Raw genomic sequence first — 12,332 nt, forward strand, 5'->3', positions numbered from 1 at the left:
TGCAATGTTCATAAAACAAAAGGATCTTAAAGAATACAATTGACCTCAATTCAATAGAACTCTTTATTTTCTCGCTACAACATAATACTTCTTGAATTTCCTAGTGCAGAATACATTCATGTCTTTGTAATTATTCTTTCCCCATTATGCAGAGAAAATTAACCAAACTGACTCTGACTAAAGAAAAGAAAACAAAATTTAAAGCCAAGAATAAATTATGACAAAACATTGGTCTAAACAGCCATTTAGAAAACTATCCCATCATAAAAGCAGAAGAAATTTATGTACAAAAAAGTTTAAAACTCCGTATAGTCAGTGGTATGATTGTTCTTTTGCTCCTAAACATGCTCAAATTGTGCCTAGCTCTGAGCTACTTTTGCTTAGAAATGGAATTAGAATGATTTTTTAAATGTATTATATTTATTTTTTTTCCTCTTTTTGTAAGTAGATTATGTTCTTTCTAATATCCCAACATGGTCAAAGATGTTCTTCCAGCAACTTGCAAATTTCAATAAAACTGTCATCTTCAGTAAAAGTTCAAAATGTCAAAATAATTTTAAATTTAGTATGAAATTTCACTTGTTTGGTTATGTAATTTGGAAATATCAAATGTTAACCAGAAAATGTATGGAACACAATAAAATGAGTGTATGTGGACAAATAACACATTTTTAAAATTCTGGTAATCAAATGTTCTCTGGTGTGAAACTTCTTAAGCAAGATTCCTATTTTACAAAACCTACTTTATGTATAAGTAAAGCTCAATGCAAATACACACACACACACATTTTTAGGCACCCTAATGCTCAACTGCTGCTGTATTCTAAAATAGCTTGATGCTTACCAAATTCTCAAATGCTTAGTCTGCTTTCTGTTAAATTCGTGAAATTCCCACTTGATGCCAGCACTTACTACATAAAACAGAATTTGACCTGATGAGTTGATTTTTGTTTTTTGTTTTTTAAATCAGTTTTTCACAGAGGAATATCCTACAACCTATAGTGACAAAGAGGTTTTATTTGGCCAAAAATGCTATGATTCCTGCAAGGCAGAATTAAATTTCTCTAAACTGGAAGAAATACGCTTTAAAAGTCAGTAAAAGAGCAGATAACACTCTTTCAGTGGACAGGTTTTGTTTAGCTGTATAACCTTTATTGACAGATTTCATTTTTAAAACTCTCTGCAGGAAAATTACTAATGATTTTCCAATCAGAATAATAGGAAACGAAGCAGCATTAAAGTTAGGGCTGAGTTGTATCAGAATTAGAGAATTTTATTTCAAGATGTTCCCCTTTCACCTATAAGGTCAAAGAATTACAAGAGTTGTGCGATTATATTGGGTCAATAGAATCAATGTAAATACACAGTTTGGGTAAGTAGGCTAAAAACTCCTTGCTGTATCATTTCTTCTAATATAGGATTTTACATTTTGCCCACCTTTTTCAAGTAATTGCCTCTATTCACTACCTTGCCTACATATACAGGGCCCTAAGAGATAAATAATAATTCATGTAGGTTTCTGTGGCCCTTTTTTTATCCTTCTGACAAATCCATTTGAAATTACATATTTTTATATCTAATACTACTACTGAGTTATGTTTTTTTAAAGATTTTAATTGTAGATAGGCAGAAAATATCATAAAATCAAACTGGCATCTCCTCTTTGTAGGACAATCAGCTTGTATTTCATAAAGGATGGGAAGGGTCAGCAAAATAAAATTATTAACTTTATCTAATTAGGTTCAAACATGGATGATGTAGGTATGTTAAAATCACTAGGATATTAACTTTGAATTCAGAAAAATAAGCATATAGAGAGAGCTATTGATACAAAGTGATTTTTATAATAAAAAGTGAGGTTTATAATCAAAATTTATTAATTGGAAATGATATATATGTATATATATAATTTTTAGGTAATCTAATAATCCTATATAGTATCACACATATATCAAATTTAAGTAAGATTTAATGAACAGCATTTTTACCCATTAAGATGTAAAATAATATTTAAGTTTTAACTGCATCTTACTTGTAAGCAAGATATAAAACAAAGTGGGTAAATGAGACTTAAAATGATATGAAGTCTTTACTCCAGAGCCAAAAGAATTATATAGTCTCCTACATGTAATTTTAGCAATTAAAATGGTGAACTAGACACAAACAATATCATAGAAAAAATATAAAAATCTGAATTCAGAAAAGAAAAAGTTACAAGGTCCTCATTGGGTTATACAAAATTATAATACTGTAAAGCTTGTCCCACTCTAGAACAAGGTGATCTCTGAAATTACAAGCCAGTGAATTCAGAACTATAAAAAGGAAATATTACTTCATAACCTTTAGTTAACCTGTAGCTACACTTCCACAGAAGGTCATAAAATCATATTCTGTGGTTGGATTTAAAAGCTGGATACTTTTATAGCCACTCATAATATCAGGGCTCAAGATCATTGCCTTTAGTGGCTGGAATAGAATTATTTGATCATCCATATGAATATACTGCTAGGTAAGGAGGTAGATGGTACAACATGCAGTCTTACGGGTTAAATATTGGTTTCTTGGAGTCAAATGACAATGTTTACTACCTTCATCTTCTTTCAAGCATGCTTAAGATTATTGAAGGTGAATAGAAGCCATAGGAAGCTGCCTTTGTAAGTCAGAACTTATATTTCCCTTATAGAATCTTCCCAACAATTGATAGACCCATGTGCACAGTAAGCCTACATCTAATAAAACACTGGCATCAAGTGGAAGCTAGAATTTCCATTTCCAGGTTCTTTCAACTTAGGTGACCTTCCATTTCCAAGCTGAAACTTCACTTTCCCAGCATCTAGGGTGCTTCTCTTAGATGGTGCCTTAGTTTGTGAGTATACTTCCTGTATCTATCATCTGCTTAAAAAGTATCACTTACAATGTCCTCTCTATGTAAGCTTTTAAATTATTTTAAAATGTACTATCCTTTCATCGTTAAACATTTTTTTTAAATTGCCGTTTCCTGCCTCTGTGCCTTTGTTCATTCTGCCTCTATCACTGGAATGCTATTCTCTGCCCCTCCTACTTCAAGGATCCAGTTTCTTCAGGAAGTGATCCCTGATGTTCTCAGATAAAAGTGATATTCCAAACCTCCCTCCCCACCTACCATGTGCATCCCAAATATTGTATCTGTGATTTTGATATTTATCCATCTCTACCTTATTCTAAGAGTATGTATAAATTCATTTGGCTTACCTCTTGCTTAGCTCTCTTCTAGAATGCAAAAATTTTATAAGTAGCAGCTGTACCCGAGTCATTTCTTGTGTGTTTCACAGCACCTAGTCTACTGTCTTCAACAAGGGCAATAACGTGTGCTTCCTTGGCAATAATGCATGCTAAGAATTACTTTGTGGCATACCTGTTGTGGATATTTTTATGTAATTCTTAGCTTTCCTCTTCCAGCTGGCAATTGTTTTCTTTCTTGGTTACTTTTGAAATTTCCAGTAATCGAAATAATAAAAAGAAAATTAATCTCCACAAAAATACAGTTCTTAGACCCAGTATTCATGCAAAAAGAATAATGCAGTAAAAATAGAGAAATAAAAGCATGCTGAGGTTGTCAGTATTTTAAACACAGTTATGTGGTGTTTCTTGGTAGAGTTGAATGAAGCACCAAAAATATCATTTTGTTAACCTGCTTCTCCCATCTAGTGGCAAAAAGCAGGAAGAAACAATGTCCTGGAAAAACACCATGATCAAATGGTTCTAAATGCCATTTCAGGAAATACTGATGATAAGAGTTCAACATTCAAGATTTAAATAAGTATTTTAAAATAAGTTTAGCAAATTGATAGTGCTCAGCTGGGGTAACTGTCAAAGTTAAAGTCATACATGTATTTGCATGCTTTCACAAAGACTTCCACTATATATGTAAAGCTATGTATCACCCCACATTAAATTGAGATAGATTTATTTTGGTATACATAATTATGGATCGGGAATAAACTGTTAGATAACTATTTAGAATTCCATTATTTCCTCAGCTATAAGCACATGGCAACCATGCTGTTATAAGTTTTAAGAGGTACAGTTGAGAACCACTGCCATTGGACTTCACCATGGGAATTGCCAGTGAAAATATTTTTGCAATAATAGGCAGTGAAAAATTTTGTGACCTGAGGCATAGGGTCAATTGGAAGGGGGAAAGAGGGAAAGTTTAAAGGAGGTAGAATCAGCTGATCTGCATTGTTACAGCTTCTTCAAAGACATTAATGAAAAATAATATGCAATGGACAGCATAATTCTCTGCACTCTCAAAGGCCACCAGCTTATCCCTAATACATGAGGTTTGACTGCCCTTCTAACACTTTCTGTTTGCCTCACTGCAAATGTAATTAATGTTTTAGAAGTTAAATGTGGGTTATGCAGAAGTGGGAAGATGTTCTCCAGAACAGCAACTTTTTCCCCTTCTTCTATTCAAGTGAACCAGTTAACCATGTGTAATGATGATAAAAATAAAACACTGTCAAAGTATTTAAATATGTAAAGACTATAAGGGAAAATATAAGTATTTACGAGTATCATAATTATTTTAAACTCAGTTTTTAATAAAAGAAAATATACTTTTTGTTTATTTCCTAATTTTTAAGAAGAGAAAAACTTGTGTCTTCCTGTCTCTGAAACCCTTTTTCCAGATGAATAGGGACCAGCTACAAAATTTCATTGGATATTTAATCACGTCACACTACCACACTGAAGTTCTTCCTACTGCACAGAAACTGGCAGATGAGATTCTATCCTCCAACTCAGAAATCAGCCAAGTGAACAGCGCTCCTGACCCCACAGCTGGGGCCAGCATTGACAATGAGAACTGTTGGCATTTGGATGAAGAAGAGGTGAAAGAGCAAGTGAAGTTATTTCTCTCCCAGGGGGCTTACTGTGACTCTGGAAAGCAATTCAACTCAATATTTGCCAAGGTTCAAGAAATACTGTGGATGAGAGATTCCAGTGGAGCAAGGATACTGATACTAATAACTGAGCAGTTTATGGCTGATCCATGACTCACACTCTGGAGTCAGCAAGGAACAAGCCTGATAGGCAAGGTCAGGCAACTCTGGAATGAGCTGGGGGCTTTATGGGTGTGCATAATTTTAAATCCACACTGCAAACTGGAGGAGAAATACTGCTGGCTACAGCAGCTGCAGAAGTGGAGTGACCTGGATGTCTGTCCCCTGGATGTTGGAAACTATGGATGTGAGCTGCCCAACATCACCAATGCACTTCCCCAGAATGCCATTTGCAGCCCAGACTCCTTATCCAGACCTAGACGTACGATACTCACAAGAGCCATTGAGGGTCATCAATTACACTGACAGGACAGCCACCTACAGCAAATAATCAGCAGTGATGTTTACACAGCTCCCGTCTGCCAGCACGAAAGTGAAAGACTACTCTTTAATTCCCCAAGCCAGCCACTGTGGCTTGAGCATGTGCCTACAGCCTGTGCTCGGGCTGATGCCCGACATTCCCATGGTTATCCAAAAGAGGCCCTCAGACTCACAGTGACCATTATTAATACTCTGAAGCTGCAGCAACAGCGGCAACTGGAAATCTACAAGCATGAGAAGAAAGAATTGTTGCAGAGAGGAACCACAACCATCACAAACCTGGAGGGCCAGGTAGGCTACCCCCGATCCCATTGGCTACCTGTTTCTCACTTTGACTGAGGCCTGCCGCCTGAATGATGACGGCTATCTGGAGATGTCAGATATGAATGAAAGCAGAACTCCTGTGTACCGACATGTACCTGTGACTGCGGGCTCCCCAAACACTAGTAAGTCCTACCTGTCATTGACCCTGGAAGTTGCATTGATGAACCTGGGTCAACAGACAATAATGCCTGAAGACCTCTACGCACAGGAGAAGGTGTCCCGTAAGGAAGAGCAGCTCCTAGGCCAACTCCAAGAGCTGCAGGTTGACGACGAGCTAGTGCAAACACTGCAAACAGCGTATCTTACTGCTGGAAGGGGGCCCTTTGAGCAGTCTGGGAGAAGTCATCCACTAAAAGAGTGTTCCCATGCAGACCTTTGCCAAGTATTTGTTCTCAACTCTGCTGCCTCATGATCCAGATCTGTCTTATAAATTAGCCCTACGTGCCATGAGGTTACCTGTTTTAGAAAACTCAGCTTCTGGCCAGGTACAGTGGCTCACACCTATAATCCCAGCACTTTAGGAGGCTGAGGTGGGTGGATCATCTGAGGCCAGGAGTTCAAGACCAACCTGGCCAACATGGAGAAACCCCATCTCTACTAAAAATACAAAAAATAAAAATAAAAAAAAAATTAGCCAGGTATGGTGGCAGATGCCTGTAATCCCAGTTACTTGGGAGACTGAGGCAGGAGAATCGCTTGAACCCAGGAGGCGGAGGCTGCAGTGAGCTGAGATCACACCACTGCACTTCAGCCTGGGTAACAAGAGCAAAACTCCGTCTCAAAAAAAAAAAAAAAATGAAACAGAGAAAACTCAGCTTCTGTAGGTGACACATCCCACCCTCACCATATGGTATCACAGCAGTGTGAACTGGCCTCTGCCATGCTGACTGCTGCCAAAAGAGACACTGAGACGCTGAACAATTCTGGAAGCAATACAGAAGAAAAGCACATTCATTCTTCTTTTCTCATCTTCACACTGGCCCAAATGCATTCAAGACTGCTACTCCCACTGTCAGTAGTACTGAGAGCACCCTGCTCGCTGTGGCCCTGGGACTTGGGTTACAGGTGATGCAGATGACCTTATCGATCCTTAACTGGAGATGCCAGGAGATGGTACGGTGGTTGGTGACCTGTGCTACAGAAGTGGGTGATTCTCCTACTTCTGTCTATCCCCAGGGGAAAGGAATTTCTAGGCCCTACTCTTGGGATGGGACAATGAATCCTTTGAGCTTTCATATTCCTATTCTTGATGGCCTAAGAAAGGATGTGGCTGCTGGTGGGAGATGATGGCCTCTGTTCAGCCAACCCAAGCCCTGTTCTCACTGCGTGAACCATATCCTGAGGTCAGCAGAACTATGACCCCCTCATCAGAGACGTATCTAAGACAGTGAATTTTCAGCTGCCAATACTCAAGTGCTCCCTTGGGAGGTAGTGGGCCAGGTAGTTTCCTCCCCATCCTTGTCCATGCTTGTGAGCAACCCCAGACAACTTGGAGGCTCAGGACCCTTAGCACAAGACTCTACCCTGAGAGGCCTCACTTCAGCTAGAACCCCTGGCAGATCTCCAACCCTGGCCTGGGGGCAAGCAAACCACAGACTCCACTGCTCCATCCTTGTGAGAGGCTAAGAGCACCTGCAGAAACCTACAACCTTCTAACCAGGGAAGGAAGGGTTAGCAAGAGACCCCAAACAGGGTCTGGCCATCTGGGATGCTCCCTTTCCCTGGTTTGCCTCAGATCATCTCAAAGTTGCTGAGGAGGAGGGAGAACTCATCTATGCAGGCCAAGTTCAAACCCCAAATGGTAATCTGGGCAGACCTGAATCAGGACCCAGATGGCACAGCTGAGCTCAGGCTCTCCCTGACAGGTGTGTGGGCCCTGGTGAGCATCTTGCAGAGTTGGTACACACTCTTCACTTCTACTGAGGCTACTAGTATTGTAGCTGCCACAGCCGTATCCCACACCACTATTCTGCGCCTCAGTCTTGACTATCCACAGCGGGAGGAACTGGTTAGCTGTGTTCACACACTGGCCCTGCAGTGTGCTATGAAGCATCCACAGACCTGTGCCCCTGTCAGCCCTAACGCTCTGTGAGGAAGACCACATTGCCTTTGAGGCAGCCTACCAGATTGCCACTGATGCTGACGCTGGTGGCATGAGCCATTCATAGCTGTTCACCATCACCCACTACACAGGGCTCCATGGCTACCCGCTCCATGCCTTCAAGCTGGCCTCACTGGCTATGACCCATCTTAACCTGGCCTACAACCAGGATACCCACACAGCCATCAATGATGTGCTCTGGGCTTGTGCCCTCAGCCACTCTCCGGGCAAGAATGAGCTGGCAGCTCTCATCCCCCTGGTGATGAAGAGTGTGCACTGTGCCACAGTGCTTCCAGATATCCTGTGTGTGACACTGCACAGTGACTGCACCTGGCGTGGCTGGCACTCCAGGCCGCGGTAGCTCTGGAAAGTTCATGTCCATTGACAAAGCTCCATTGTGCCTGTTGCCAATGATGCTGATGATACCATCAATAATTATATCAGCACTACAAACTCACGCCTAATACACGTCAGCTCTTGCCACTATGGAAAGTTCATTGAATTTCTAAGCAAGGCTCTGGAGACCTTCCTGCTGCCCCAGGATGACCACCTGCAATTTGCTCAGTTCATCAACAACCTCAAACAGATCTACAAAGGCAAGAAAAAGCTGACACTGCTGGTGCTTTGCCTAAGAAAGCAGATAGCTCACTGCCAGGGCAGCCTGGGTCCCCAGGAAGGATCAGGACAGGCCAAGGACATTGAAACATTTGTCCACCCTGAAAGGACTCCGAGCACCTGTGACTGAGGCCAAAGGACTACAGGGCTAAGAATGGGGAGAGTCTAACTCTAGTCGATATGCCTTCCTTGGCAAGCTTCTCACTACAGCCCACTGTTCATGGAGGAGCTGGGCCCTGCAGATTGACCAGAGACCCCACAACATGCCACCTCCTGCCCCTATATCCTGCATGTTCTGAGCATTGGCCCTGTCTCCCTTGGCAAACACAGAACACTATTCTGTCCCAGGGATTGCTTAACCAGAGAAACAGATGCATTTATGGTGCTGTAAATACTATAGTATATATGTTGCCAATTATTGTAAAGTTGTAACTATTTATAATTCTGGTTCTTGTTTGATGGGCACTTGAAGTAGCTGTGGGTGGAAAGATATGCTTATTTTCTGAGGAGAACTCACAATCATTTCTCAGGTTTCCCTTGCAGAGTGTATGCTGTTGGCAGTGGAAGAGTGGGGGTACCACAGAGAAAAACAGCCAGTTCGAAAAAAAATCCCAAGTCTAGTCTATGCAGAATCCCCCACCTATAGGCAGGGAGGGCATTTATAGCCAGTGGTGGGTGAGGGGCAGAGGCCAGAACTGGACTTAGACTTTTGCCTCACAAAGCTATGAGGACACTGAAGCTCCTGCTCCTGCCTCTTCAGGAGCCTGATGAGCGACTGAGAAACAAGTGCAGAGAGAAGATGAAGGTCTGGGAAGCTGCTGAGTTCATAATATTCTTCTATAATTATTTGCTGGCCCCTTCAGGGTTTAGGATTTTTTTTTTTTCTTTTTTTTCACTTAGGCTAAGTGCAGACCAGCCCTAGCCTCCAAGTCAGCAAGCAATGAGACTGTGGCAAAAACAGGCAGAAGAAGACTGAGGTAGAAAGGCAGGGGAAGAAAACAAATACAGGGTGAGAAGAGAACTGTGCACCTAAAGCAGCCAATCTGATGGCAGAGGGAGACCGGTGCTTAGAAGCTTGTTTGGTGAGAGAACGAATAGAGGAGGCACAGAGATGGGGAACAAACATTTAGGTGGTAAGAGATTTAAGAGGAATGGGGAAGAGAAATCTGGCAAAAAGAAAGGACACATTCATGCAGATCCTCAAACATGAATACAAAGATATCCCTACATGTAGAAATACGCTCAGTTACACTTATAAAGACACAGATACATAGACAGCAAGCATACACACAGACACAAATAGATTTTCACATATGCACTCATGTGTGCCCAGATACAAATACACACTAAACATGCACAAACATGAGTGCATTTACGCATAGATATGCATCCTCACATATATACACATCATAAATATGTATGTGCACATACAGGTGGTCACCTTTGTGTTAGAGAGTATGTGTTTTCATCTACAGTTATGTGTGTATCTGTATGTCTTAGTACATGTGTTTATGTGCAAAGACATATCTATGCATGCCTGTCCATATGTGCACATACATATTTATGTGTATCTATGTCAGCTCTATGGCTATGTACCTGTGTGAATATGTGCACACTGGCCTGTGGGTTTCTGCATGAGGATATACATATTTGCATACATGTTCCCATCTGGGAAAACAGAGGCAGGAGGTGGTTACCATGTCTCCAGTATTCTCGTGGCCAATCTTTCTGGATCAAGTCCATGAAAGGATGCCAACTAACTGGGCGATTGTTGGAGCCACTGACACTGTTTAGATGTGCCAGCAGCCACAAGACCCAAAAGCCTAGCCCCAATAATTAAATTGACACAGACTGTTAGCATATGGTGCCAGAAAGAGCTAGGATAGGGATAGAATCTGGTGGCCCAGTAGGGCTGTTGACACCTGTGGTGAAACCTAGTCAGGTTATCTCATTTACTTCACAATCATGTGTCCCCACATTACAGGCAGTTGAAATGTGTGGGTCCCTCTTATGTATTACAATGAAGTTTTACAAAAGCTAGAGACCTTGGTATTTGAAATTTTTTTCACAGTGAACATGGTCAGTTCCCAAGAAATAAATTTCAGACACATTGTAAACATCATACATAATATTTTATTTATAATTTTTGGACAATCAAGGGAAAGAGGGAAGATGTTATAAGTAATAGTCATGAGAATGAACTCTAGTACAGCTTCCTGTGCTAGAGTCTCAGCTGTCATTTATCAGCTCTCTGAACTTTGGCAAGTCACATAACTTCTCTGAGTCTCAGTTTCCTCATTTATAAAATAGGGATAATGAAAATACTCACCTTATAAGGTTGTTCCAAAAAATTAAGTGAGAAAATGCATATAAAGTACTTGGCAATAGTAAGTGCTCAATAGATATAAAATACTATTGTTTACACAGTACCTAGTCTATACCAAGCACTTGTAGTACATTATCTTGCATAAAATATATCTAACATTACCTGTTTTCAGCCATGCTCTGAGCCAACATCCTTTCTATACTACTTTAAGATGGTATATGAGATTTCGTGCCTCATTGGGAGGTTGGGTCATCATTCTGAAGGCTCCTGTGTATACATATTAAATAAATGTACATGTATAAAAATATATATATATATATCTAACATTTATTTGATGCATGTTTAAAATAAATTTAAGAGTGCTCTTTTTGGTAAATATTTCTTCATCATAGCTTACCTTTGTAAACAGATGTGTGATTTTTTTAAGCAATTTTAAAGATTGTTTTCAAGTCATTCAGTAGTCAATAAATAATTACAATTAATATTCATATTTGTGTCTGGTTTGGGGGGAGTTTTTAGAAAATCTGAACTGAAGAGCTTAAGATTATTTAAATCAAATAAAACAGAGAAGTAAATTAAAACATCTGTAAAAGAACAAAAAAAAAGGAAGATGAAATGATCGTTAAAAACTTTTAGTCCCTAAAAAAATAGAAGCTATCATGAATTTCTACCAGAATATTTGATATGACACCGCATTTGATATGACACCATAAACCTAAAGAATGACAGAAAAAGGTCATTCCAAAGCACTCAATTTTCCTATCCCCATGTAAGTCTGGGTTAGAGTTAGGCTATGATGTGATTTTTGAAAACTTGGTAAAAACATACTTACAGAACAGAGGCATATTTTCATTTCTGGATAAAATATGTGCTATTCAAGATATGAAACTTAATTCTCTATAGTTAAGGAGGAATAAAAGAAAAAGGAATTATCGTAACTTGCACACAACTGCTTTTGAGTTATGATACCCACTCAGTATCATTTACTCTACTGAACCCAATTTATAATTACTAGTTAAACATCTTTAACATGCAAAATATACCTGAAGGACTCTCAAGAAGTCTCATTCTGAGATTTCTGAGACAAAAGTCTCCTTCTGAGACAAAAAATATAAGGCAATTTAAAAATATTTTAGGCAAGATGGCCGAATAGGAACAGCTGCAGCTTCCAGCGAGATCCATGCAGAAGTCGGGTGATTTCTGCATTTCCAACTGACCTACCTGGCTCATCTCACTGGGACTGGTTAGACAGTGGGTGCAGCCCATAGAAGGCAATTAGAAGCAAGGTGGAGCGTCACCTCTCCCGGCAGGACAAGAGGTTGGGCAGCTTCCTCCCCTACCCAAGGGAAGCTGTGAGGGACTGTGCCATGAGGAACACTGCGTTCCAGCCCAGACACCACACTTTCCCATGGTCTTCGCAACTCACAGACCAAAAGATTCCCTTGGGTGCCTACACTGCCAGGGCCCTGGGTTTCAAGCACAAAACTAGGTAGCCGTTTAGGCAGACACTGAGCTAGCCACAGGAATTTGTTTTCATACCCCAGCATCACCTGGAACACCAGTGAGAAAGAACCATTCACTGCCCTGGAAAGGGGACTGAAGC

General features: G+C 40.3%; 1 pseudogene; it reads left to right on the forward strand.

The window, feature by feature from the left end:
- Positions 1 to 4,648: 4,648 nt before the first annotated feature.
- LOC101018318 lies at positions 4,649 to 8,623 on the forward strand (annotated as a pseudogene).
- Positions 8,624 to 12,332: the final 3,709 nt, after the last annotated feature.

The sequence above is a fragment of the Papio anubis genome, chromosome 3, assembly GCF_008728515.1.
Source record: "Papio anubis isolate 15944 chromosome 3, Panubis1.0, whole genome shotgun sequence".
Lineage (NCBI taxonomy): Eukaryota > Metazoa > Chordata > Mammalia > Primates > Cercopithecidae > Papio > Papio anubis.